The following is a 12,504-nucleotide window of genomic DNA, read 5'->3' as shown; positions in this document are numbered from 1 at the left end:
ATGACAGCCACAGCAAATTATTTTGAAGAGCCCTTTCAGACTAAGCAGAAACAATTCCACTTAACATGAATCTTACATCTAAATAAAATTCAAATAATTACATAAAAGGCTACAGAGCCTTAGAGATTTAGATTCTTTAAGCTAAACTCTTTAAAAAGAATGGCAGAAGCGGAAGCAACCCCTTCTAGTGTATAACCACTATTACACGAGGGTGATACACTTCATGAGTTCCTCCTGTCAGAATTTATTTTAATTTTTCCTTCCCAATGGCAACGTTGCTGTAGACATTTCCATGCCTATGACAAGGAGAGAAAATAATATTCTCCTGTGGCTTTAGGGATCATTATGTATAATCACAGCAAAGCTCCTTTATCAGAACACATCCAGTTTAGCATGACATAGTTGGAGGTCTCTTGAGATGGCTAAACCTTAGAGGTTTCCTCATGTAACTCCTACTGTGTCAGTATTGTGTTTGTTTCTGACATACTAATAGACAATTTTCCTTTCAAACAACATATTATAGGTTCACAGGAAAATTCAATACATCTCAGGGACCTGTCTGTAATTTAAGCCCCTGTTCAAAGCAGGGTCAGCTGTGGAGTCATAGCTAGTTACTCATTCAGTCCAGTCTCACAATGGACAGACACTGCACAGTCTCTCTGGGAAACCTGGTTTAACATAGGACTGTGCCCCCTTCAAAAAAAGATTCTCATTTCATCTAGGCCAAGCTCATATTTTCTGTTTGTGCTCACTGTTTCTCATCCTGCCTCATGCACTTCTGAGAGGAAGCTCATCTCACCTTCTCAGCAATGTCCTCGTAGGTGTTGGAAGGCTGAGGTTAAACAAACCTGAAGCTTTTTCTTCTCAAGGCTGAGCAAGACCTTCTCCCTTAACCTCTCCCCTCAGGTGAAGTGCTCCAGCCCCTATCAGGGCTCTATTCTGAACTTGTTTCAGTAATGAGCTCACAGAGATTTAGAATGTGTTAGTGCTTTGCTTTGGCTCCTGGAATAGTACAGGAACTCAAGGAAAATGTATTCCAAATAAACTTGCAATTTTTTTGAATCGTCAGTGATAAATTGAAATAGAAATTTTCAAATATAATTTGAATTATTTTCAAAAAATTGGACAAGGACATGGAGTGGCAGGACAGAATCAGAGAATATTCTGAGTTAGAAGGGACCCACAAGGATCATGAGTACAAATATTAAGTGAACAGCCCACGTGAACAATTGAAATTTTGATCACATTAATTTAGACATTACAGCAGTAATTTTAGGACCACAAATTGGCTCTGTCCTAGATTCTTGCTTCATGAGATGTAAGATCACATGTGACCTAGTTCATGAAAGAACATTAATTTTACAATCTCCATTTAATGTGAATTATGGTTTTGACAGGTGGATGTATATGTTTGTAAAATCAGCAATTCTGCTTGAATGCTCATGGTGAGTAGCTGATTCTGTGAAACAGAACTTCAATAAAAGGCTTCTATGTGCAACAAACCAGGTGAAAAGTCGAAAGAAGTACAGTTTTTACTGAAGCATATGCCATAGTTTGTACTTTATATGAGAGAAAGATTTTTAAAGTTGTCTGACTTTGCTGGCAGACAATTGTTTTTGATTCATTGTCTTTACAGTGAAAATAGTTATCAAAGTTTATATAATAATTAGAAGCAGGTTATAAGGGCATTGTGAATGCAGCATCATTTTTTTTCCCAAGATAATAAGATGTGTTGTTGAAAGACCTTCTAGAATAAACAGCAGCTCATGTACTAAGCAGAGGAACTACAGCCACTCTACTACTCTGGCATTCAAATTAGAAATGCCCCTGACATGAAGTATATTAATATGAGAATGTGGTTTTAAAATTAAGGAAAGAAAAATGGGAATAAAAATATGAAAGAAACAATGTTTTAAAAACAGAGAAATTGGAAAATCCTAGACTGACTTTTGTCCTACAGCCTGGGAGCTTTGCCTGTGCCTCTGAGGCTGTGCATTCCCTGCCAAGGCACTCACCCAGCCCACACCTGCTCCCGAGACCAGCAAAGAAGCAGCTGCAGACAGAAAATGTTCATCAGACCTTCATGGTGACTGAGCAGCAATGTCAGAGCAGCCAGACGAGTACCGTGTGTTTGAACTGAGGATATGGGGTCCACCTGATGCTGCAGGAAAGTGGATGTGAGGGTTTTATGCAGATCTACACTGAATTTAATGCAAGTGACCTTTATGAAGGGGATCAAATGAGATGGGGGCAGGCTGTGGTACTCAGCTCACCCCAACCCTGCAAGAAACATTGAATTCCCTACAGAAGAATATAGATAAGTGGCTTTCCAATCTCTCTTGCAAGATAAGAGCTACCCTATCTAGCACACTCAAACTTCTCATAAGAGTTCTGTGTTGCATATTTAATTAATTACATAAAGGCCACAGTTTAAAACAACAGAAAAGAGAATAATCATACTTGCTATTGTTTCCTGCAGTGAAATAAAATGCCCCAGATATTTCTAAGGCTAAAGGATGCTCAACATTCTGAAAGAAGCTTCTGTTTTCCTCAAATACTTGTAAATTAGAAAATTCACCGCCTGACTTTCCAACACGCTCTTTAAACTCTGATGCAAAATATAGGTGGAGCACTTTCTGAATGCTTTTTCGAAATATCAGTGGGAATAAGAGTACTTAATAAAATAAACCACATTAGGAATTAAGGTTGTGAGACTTTTTGTTAGCTGAATCAAATTGTTGATTTGGATCAAACACCCACATTTATGTGGCTCATACAGGATTTTCCCCCATTTTCTCCTACTGTGAAAAAATAAAAAATCTTTTTCTCTTAGATAAAATATTATTTCAAAACTTGTTAAACGAACAATGCAAAAGAAAGCCTGGATTTTCCAAACAAAAAAAAAGAAAGGGTGGGTTCATTCGGCCCTTCAGAGATTTACAGTTTAAGAGCCCAAAGCTCAGATGTCTCTTCTTGAGGGAATCTGAATTCACTGTTTGTACCTCCCTGGAAAGTGCCCTGGTGCCACAATGGGCAATCTGCTTTGCATTTCACCTGTTGAGGAACTTTCTCTGTGTAACTCGATAGTAACTTGTGTGAACACTGGTGTGTGCCAAATCACACAGTCACAGATTTATTTGGGTTGGAGGGGGACCTTTAAAGGTCATCTGGTCCAACCTCTGCTACCCCTGTAGTGCATCCAAGCGCATTAATACATTAATATACTGTTTCTCCAGCCAAGGTCCTGGAAAATCAATCTGTGACAGGTCTCTCTCTTTTTCTTTTTCTTCTTTTTTTTTTTTTTTTTGGATGTGTAATTATGTCAGTATTTAATAAATAATGAAGCAATCTCAAAGGGGAAGAGTGAGGAAGCCCTTGTTTAGAACACCTCATGATCTGATTATCAGCACCTCCTCCTCAGCCCACATCCAGACTTCAGTCGTATAGAGGATGGATTTTATTAGAACTGAATCAAATCCTTTCCAGCTTTCCACACTGCTCTAAGCTCTGAGACAGCAGGCAGATAGAAAAGAATTGCCCTTGTCTAGCTCAAGCATGCATCAGAATGAGGCACCTTTTTCTTTACCCCACATGAAATTATTTGGTGAATTTGGTTTACATCTGTAAGATATTGTGATTTTTACTTTGAAGTAATTCACTTTTTTTTTTTCATAAAACATTTTGTCCAGCTATGAAATCACCCACTAACAGTTAGTCTTGTTCATGAATGTTGTTTGGCAGAGAATAACTAAAATTGCACAAATACATAAACAAAAAAATAAGAAAAAAATCAGAAAAATTTAGGAGGCTATGAAGATTTTGCAAACAAAAATCCCGAGAATAATAATCAAAGAGATATGGCAAAGAGTATTTTCGGCTCTGCAGGCAAGCCCAGCAAGGCACTGCTGCCAGCCCCCACCAGGTGGCTCTCCACACTGGAGCATAGCAGTTTGGAAAATCCTTCCTCATAGGAGAAAGGGGCTTGTGCTTATGCAAAAATACTAAGAGTTGCTTCTGAATCTAAGTATCCACCTCAGCTGCTGAACAGATGCTCAGTCTAGGAGATGGTGTGAAAGCCTCACAGTCAATTCTTCTGTTTACTTTAGGCCGTTATTTCTGAATTATTGTTCTGCATCTGGAAGGATTATTCCCTGCTTACTCAACTCCATATCCCACAGTACATGCAAGTGGGATGTGTGTCTGAATTTGCTGGATGTCTGCCTACTGCAAAGAATAACACAGCAAAAGTCCTGTGCTAAAATCCCAATTAAGGATCATGTAATCTATCCTTTGAAATGTGATTTTGCTCATTGGCTGGAGCTCCTCTCCCTTTAAATTTTTTCTCTCTACCCATGACTGCTTAAATTGTTTCTACAATTTCTCCAAAATAAAGATCCCATTCTTTAATAGTAAAATATACTGCCACTTTATTATGGTGGCAGGCATTTATAAGACGTTTTTCTTCCTCACCACCTCTGCATACCTGAGATAACAATGATTATCAAAGTCATCATGCTAAACTGGGTTGTCATTACTGGGTCAGAGTCTGAAAAGGATGCAGTAGACAAAATCATCTTTATGCACACCCTGCTTTAATTGAAGGACACAGTAGAATGGCTCCTGTTTCACTGACTTAAAATGACCTTGGTCTTCTTTGCCATTTTAGAGGAAGACAAAGTCCTAAATTTCAAGGGCTTAATTTTTTCATATCTCACAGCATTTCATCATCTTTTCCCCTCTGCCTGTTTAACAACAAGGTTTTTAACATTAAGAAAGAAACAATGGGGCCAGAGTTATATTTGTTTTCCTTCTCGTCCTAATTGTTCATTTTGTATTGATTCTTCATAGTGCTGGCACCTGGACAAAGAAAGGGCACTTTGCAGCCTGGTGTTTCTTCTTTGTGGTATGAACACATAGTCCTCATTTCAATCTTTACAGAGCAGCTGCATGTAATGCAAAATGTTATCACCACAGCAAGCTAGGAAAAAGAGATTTGTTTACTGAGAAATTAAAGCTATTCTTACAGAAATAGGAATATTGACAATGTTATGGAAGGTCTGTGAAATAAGCTAAAGTAGTGAGTATTTGAAGAGATAATCCCTGAATCAGATCTCAGGTACTACTTTTTTCTCAAAATTCAACCCCAAATTTGATAATCCAGGGAAACTGGAACATATCCTCTAGGTATAATGTGTTACATAATAACTATGGATTTAGAGAGAGTATATATTTATAAATATATATATAGTTTTATTTATTTATTTATGAAGACTTCTAAATTCAGGGCTGCAATGAGGAGCACAAACTGCCTTCAGTTGAAGACCAGCTTCTGGTTTGCCCACCTCTGTGGCTGAAGTTTCTCCATCTTCCTATATTTCAGCAGGTGCATCACCAAAACTCATCATTCTGCCATGCTGATGTTGAACACAAAGAAGCTGAAAGTATATAGGCAATCAGGCAATCTCCTGGGGAAGAAACACCATTGTATTCTTCTCCACTCAAGGATGCTAAGAGGGAGAATGTGGCCATGGCAACAGCGATGGATGGGGCCTGCCTCCTAGGAAATACAGGGAAATCCCTCTGCCAAGTAGTGCACACGCCACAGATGGTGGTAGCATGGGCAACCCACGGCTGCTTTCTGCCAGCAGCAGGTGTGTCTCCACACAGACACCTGAGCCCAGTCTGTAGAAGTGCAATTGACAAGATTTTTAAATACAAAAATTACCTCCCAGTACTCCATTCTACCTCAAGATGCAGGGGCCATAGCAAAATCTATTATGTCAAAACTTCAGTTACGTCCCTAGTTTATCTCTTTATCTTACTTTAATTCTAGTGCATTTATTAGTAAAATATAAATGATATTGACTTCACAGGTACTTAAACAAAAGTTTAAATATCTGTATCTTTTTTTAATAAAGGCTACATATGTTGGAAAGATAATTAAGGGGATAATGAACAAAGCAACAGTTCACCATTGTTTAAAAGATGTAATGAAGTGCAGATTATTCAATGTTAGGAATAAATTCAATTTTAATTTCAAAGCTGTATGGATATGACAGATATTTTAATCATGAGAAGCGTCCTATTAAAATTAACAGAAAAAACAAATAATTTTGAATAAAGGCAATTCTTTTCAAGAGAGGAGATAAGAAAGTCAAGAAAACTGTCAAAACCATGAAGCTCATGATAATATCTTGGAAACTGCATGGCAGCAGGCTGATCTTTCTTATTTTCTAAAATCCAAATAGACTTACACATATATATCTACCCCTTTTAAATAAGCTGGTATTATTTCTACAGCCAGCATATTATTTCTCCACCTTCTACTTTTTTTGGTGCTTTTGAATTTGGGGTATGAACGCACTAACATAGTTTCTGCATTCATTCTTCTTATTGCTTTGCATTGCCATGAGGAAGAACAGAACCAGAATAAAACTTTCTGCAATTCTAATCGTTACCAACTCAACAGCCCATGGGGTTCGTGTTCACTAAAATCTCTGGATGTGGGTCAAATTCAGACTTGCCTCTTTTTGCCTTGAGGCATTTTTCTGCAAGGCTAATTCTATAGGGCAGAAGCACAGAACTTTAGACAGGCAGCTACTTTAACGATTAAAGACAATACATTTTAAGAAATAATAGAATTGAAAATTTCAGAATAATTGTGCTATGCAGCAAAGATTACACAAATACCCCAAATGTGGTGAAATGGCATCTTTTCAATGACAGCACTTGTTTTCTGTCCTTGTCAATGACAGCTTATTTATTTGGTATTGTTTTTAGAGATTCTGGAGTGCCTAAAACACTGTTGCACTGTTTTTCACGTAAAACAATTCCAACAGCAGCCTGATGTGAAAGTTCTTATTACAATCAGGTTAAACATAAAGAATGCAATATTTTAATAGTGGGAAAGGCTAATCATGTAGGAGGCACTGTTTTGTAGTGTGAGCGCTATAAGGCAGCAAACCTTAGAACAGATTGCCACAAAGAATGAACAAAGCTGGGTTCTGAGCACTTATCAAGTGGTTTTTTCCAATCCCTGCTGCTGCTCATTATATCTCTGGGAGATATTCAGACAAAAAATGGAGCTGGGCAATTGCACATCTTCAGCCAACAGAGGAGTGTCAGAAAGGCTGATAGCTGTCAATAAAACTGGTATTTATAGCAGAGCAGAGCATGATGAAAACCACGATACAGAGGTGTGTGAATTACCCTTGGTATCCGGAACAAGGAGGTGGAGTGGAGCCCTCCTCATAAACAAGACTTGCCTGCTGATCCAGGGAGATAAGCATTTTAAAAGAGGCTATCAAGAGCCACTCATGAGCAGTCTCTTCTTCCAAAGCAATTTTCCTTGAAGATATAGGAAATCAAGAGTTCATTGATAATGTTTACTTTGTTAAGGAGTCGTGTGGGTCAGATTATCAGATCTGCTTCACTTACTTTTCATAGCTCAACCAGTATCAAGGATTTAAAAATGAGACACATTTGCCTGCTAAGGATCCTTTCAGTACAAGACAGTTCATTATAATTACAAACAGAGCAGTATCCCACCCTTCCTAGAAAAGGAAACATGTTGGAAAGGACTGTGGTTTTCTTGCACTCTGCTTACTTTGGCAAACACCTCCTTTAGACCAGTTGCTAATTAGCAGTCTTCTGAACAGCACTAAATTCTCCCAACACCATAGCTCATATGAAAACAAGCTTGTTACAAAAAGTAGTTTTGTTCTATGAAAAAAAAGAGATATTTTAATTTTATGCTAATTCAGAAAAAAATGCAAATGTTGAAATATCTTAATTTTTTCAAGACAGTTTTTCCCCCACAGCCTCAATAGAGATTCACAGTCATGCTTTGCTTAATAAAGCTGTACAATTCTTCCTCTTGAATTACAAAGGGGTTTTTTTGTTGTTAGTTTGTATAGATAGAAAATTTGTGTGAGAATATGTGTCTCACCTGTATGTTAATTATTGATTTTTAAAATATTTTAAATTTGGGAATATGAATTTGTCTCATCCAAGCCTCTGACTTATTGTGTAAGTGTTTCGGTCATAATAAATAGTTCATTCATGTATTTTCAGAGCTATTGAAAGCAGACACCTCTGTATTGAAAAAATTATGCTGTCACCAAGAACAATTATAAGTGACTGTTTCTTTTTCCTGTCATTCTGATTATATTCACTATTTCCTTTTAGTTTTCTCTCCTTGCTGGATGGAAAGATGAAAATTGCCTATGCTCTCAATTAATTTTCTCACTCTGCAAATTAAACTTCCTGAAAATTGTTCCTTCAAAAATCATTTTATTACTTTTGCAACTGCAATCAGTCTACACCCAGATAATCTCATCCTCACTCTCTCTCATATATCTGCTAGTCCCAGATGGTTCCACGTTATTATGCCCAACTACAGCATGAGGATGGCCATACAGAAATGGGGGAGTTAACAATAAGTAGGCTTTTTTTAAAAAATATTATTTTTTTTTAATTTGACCCTTACTAGAAAGTATGAGTGTGCTGTTTGAAGAGACTTTCTGACTGTGTGGAGTTTAACCAGCATTTGCTAAAAGTTTCTATCTCAGCTTGTTGCTGAGACAGAAAAAGGTAGGTGACATTTGACTAGCAGGATCGCTGAACCAAAGAGAGCCTCAGCATTGTAGACATGAAACCTCTGTGTTTCATACTAAATATAACAAAAGAATGTTTTGCATTCTCTACAAAGGATTGGAAAATGCCTAAAACAAGATAACGTGTTGGGAAATGGTTCCAGTGGGATTTGCTCCATCACTGTCATGGAAATTAAAGTGTGGTAGACTGTCTTGTAGTTCCCTAGACCCTCCTGCTTGCCCTAATTGAACATATCAGTGACCTTTGGTTTTCCAGTCCTCTGAAACCTCCCTCAGCCACCTCAGTTTTCCAAAGATAATCAAGAGTGGCCTCACAATGACATCAGCCAGCTGCCTTAGTCCTCGTGGATGCATTCACTTGTGTCCCACAGATGAGTATGTGCACTTGGTATATTACTCTGTAATGTGATCCTCTTGAGTATAAAAACTAATTGCTTTGGCCTTTCTCATGGGTCTCAGGGAGCTGTGATTCCTCAGGACAGATTTTATCAGTAAAGGCTGAGGTGAAGAAGGCACTGGGTACCTCACCCTTTCCCATGTCCTCTCTCCCTCATCCCATTCAGTGTCAAGTCCTCATTTTTGCTGATCTGTCTTTTGTTGTTGATGGCCCTGTTAAAGTCCTTCATGTTCTCCTTCCTGTCTTTTCCAAGATTTAGCTGTAGATGGGCTTTAGCCTTCCTAATGCCATTCCTGAAAAGTCAGAGAATATATCTATATTCCTCTTTTTCACCTGTTTCAGCTTTCACCTCTTTTACTATTCCTTTTTAGGTCTGAGTTAAGTAAGGAGCTCGTCCTCACTCATCATCGAATCATTAAAGTTGGAAAAGACCTCTAACATCACCAAGTCTGACTGTGAACCCAGCACCACCACCATACTCATCACTAAACCTCTCAAGTGCCATATCCACATGCATGTCAAGGGATGGTTACTCTAGCACTTCCCTGGGCAGCCCTTTCATTGCCTGACCACCCTTTCCACTAAGAATTTTTTCCTTATATCCTTTTCTCTCTACAGTTTCCATTCAGGTAGCTGTAGAGAACAATAACGTCTCCCCTCAGCCTCATTTTCTCCAAGCTAAACATTCCCAGGTCCCACTGTCACTCTTCATAAGACAAGTGCTCCAGACCCTTCACCAGCTCTGTTGCCCTTCTTGGGACATGCTCCAGCACCTCCATGTCTTTTTTGCAGTGCCAGGCCCAAAAGTGAACAGAGGTGTAGTCCTCCTGCCACTTTGGTTTGATTTCTTCCACATTGTCATGGCTCATGGTTATGCATCCTGAAAATCAGCCAGAGCTCCTGGTCTGCTCTTCTCTCCATGACCATCTCCTATCAAGTAGATCCCTCAAGAGGCCAAAGTCTGCTGTTCTGTAATCCAGAGTCATGTTCCTCCTATTTGTTGCTCAGAATGGGCTCTCCACCACCTCATGAGCAGCCAAGACTGCCCCCAACTTTCATTTCCCAAGCCTTTCTTGTTTGTAAGCATCCGGTCTAATGGAGGGTCAGCCATTGTTGGATCACCAGTCACCCTTGCTGGGAAGTTGCCTTCAGTGCAATTCATGTATCCCAGGATCGCTTGCTTAATGCTGTGTCCAGCACACAACAGGCCCCTTGTGAGGAATGGGGTTTTGAACATGAGGCTTCTTCCCCTTGTCTGAAGACAGCAGCATCCTCTTCCCCATCCGGCAGTCTGTAGCAGACACCTGCCATATCATGGTCTGCCCTCTTATCCTAAGCCATAAACTGTTGACTGTCTAATTTTCTGTCCCAAGGCAAGGCTCCATTAATCCCTGTTAGTCTCTGACAAAAAGCTGAATGACTCCACAACCTTCCCCCCAGCCACCTGCTTGTGCTGCAGTACCTGTATCTGTTCCTTGCAGCATGCTGGCTGTGGGAGCTGTCCCACCATGTCTGTGCAAGGCTGTAGACCTGCACCTGCACACAGGCTTTTGGTTCCTCCTGCTTTTGTCTCATGCCACATGCATGCATCAGGGTAAGTGCATTTCAGAGGGGTGCTTCAACCAGTTGATTTCTCATAAATTATGAAAGCTTCCCTCATGATGCCGTCTGCGGCACTTCCCTATTTGCCTCCATGTGCTTGAAGTGGGTGTCTTTGTCTACTGCACCTTCTTGCCAACACAGCCCACAACTTCCCCAGTGGACTGTGGGTCACCATCTTTCTTCACTCCCTCATTCCTAGCTTCCAGGTCTCATCAGGAGGCTTTGCTACCAGTCTGCTGGCAGAGATACTTTTGCCTGAATCTACCTCAGAGCTATTTTCTAGAATCCACCTAAGTACTAATTTCAGACATTTGCATTACTAAGTAGAAATCACACAAATCTAGGCTGAAAGAAATCTCTGAGACAGGATGAAGCATACCCAGCTTACTCTTGATTACACATTCATCTAATGTGTCCTCAGAAATCTACAGTGAAGGAGACTGCACAGTTAGCATGTTCCAGCACAATCTGTCCTTACATTTACATTTTCTTAGCATCTAACTTAACTCTCTCTTGGATAAATTTTGCTAACTACTTTTCTCCTGTACTCAGTGGATAAGAAGGATTTTGAATTTCTCGTCATTATAATAATCTTAATATTTCCCAGTTCTTTTTATGACAAGCTTTCTCATACTTGTTTTGTTCAGAACAAAGAAGCCACAACAAATAAGCAAATTCTCAAACCTCACTCACAAGCCATTTTCTAAACTTCTCATATCTCTTTTGACTTTCTTTTTGACTCTTAGCCTCTTTACCTATTCTGAAATCCAAGTGTCTGACATAATGATCTAGTTAAAATGCCCTGTGTAAAACAAAATACCTCCTACCTTCCATGCTTTAGATACAAACACTGAAATTCCCCTGCTCTGTGGTGTTTTTTTTAATAGCAGTATGAAACTGCAGTTTCATATTTTGACTGTGATCTATTCCTTCTTCTTTATACAGTATTATCACCCTTACTTCAAATCTTCCGTTTGAGTATTTTATTCTTAGTAAGCATAGCAGTTCTTTCATGTATGATGATTTTCAAACCACTTCTTCAAACTGCCATGACTTTTGAGTTTAATCCTCCAAAATATTCCCATCTTCTCAGTGGGAAAAAAACCCTCCATTTTTTGATGAGCATTTTCTGATCATCAATGAAACTTGAACAAAACACAGGAAAAGTCTGTAAAGAACATTACATGTCTTCCTAATTTGACAGTGAACTGTCATAACTACTTTTTAGTACATTTCTGCAGCCAGTGGGTGCACCCACCAGATGGCAATTTCATCCAGAACATTTCCTTTAGTTGCTTATGAGAATGTAACTGGTAGTGTGTCAAAAGCCTTATTAATGTCCAAATATATCACATCCCCTGCTTCCTTTCTATCCACCGGGCCAGTTATGCTGTCAAAAAACCTCCACAGACTGGTTTGATTTGATTTATTCTTGATAAATTGATGTTGGCTGTTTCATATCATTTTGTTATTTTATTATCTACGTGCCTATAAACTGATTATTTAACAAAATTATTTTGGTAACTTTTTGACTATTGAAGGCAGGGTGACTGTACTACAATTTGTATTTTGTCATTGGCAATATTTCAAAAATAATGATCCTTTCTATTGTAGTCAGAGCATTCTTGAATGCTCAAGTCAACAGTTTATAATGTAATTGTAGATATTACTCATTTTTAAAACTAAATTACAAATAAGAAGAAGAACTTGTCTATCTCTGCCTCTCTGAATTCAGGTTTTGCCTTTTGTGTCTTCTACTATTGCAAATGTGCATGCTACAAGCCTGTTTGCTTACTCTGTAGTGAGTTATGAGGACTCCACAGAGATATTTTTGAATTCCTTCTCTGAATTATCCCACAAACCCCTTTTCTTATACTTCTTCAAAGTCCT

General features: G+C 38.8%; 1 protein-coding gene across 1 annotated transcript in view; it reads right to left on the bottom strand.

The window, feature by feature from the left end:
* Window positions 1-12,504, bottom strand: part of GABBR2 (gamma-aminobutyric acid type B receptor subunit 2) — a gene marked incomplete at both ends in the record, with an annotated part of 453,856 nt that overhangs the window by 59,948 nt on the left and 381,404 nt on the right. The window lies entirely within an intron of this gene.

Source organism: Zosterops lateralis, assembly GCF_965231275.1.
Source record: "Zosterops lateralis genome assembly, chromosome: 1".
In the NCBI taxonomy this organism is placed as follows: Eukaryota; Metazoa; Chordata; class Aves; order Passeriformes; family Zosteropidae; genus Zosterops; species Zosterops lateralis.
This window is presented reverse-complemented; position numbering and strand designations above follow the sequence as displayed.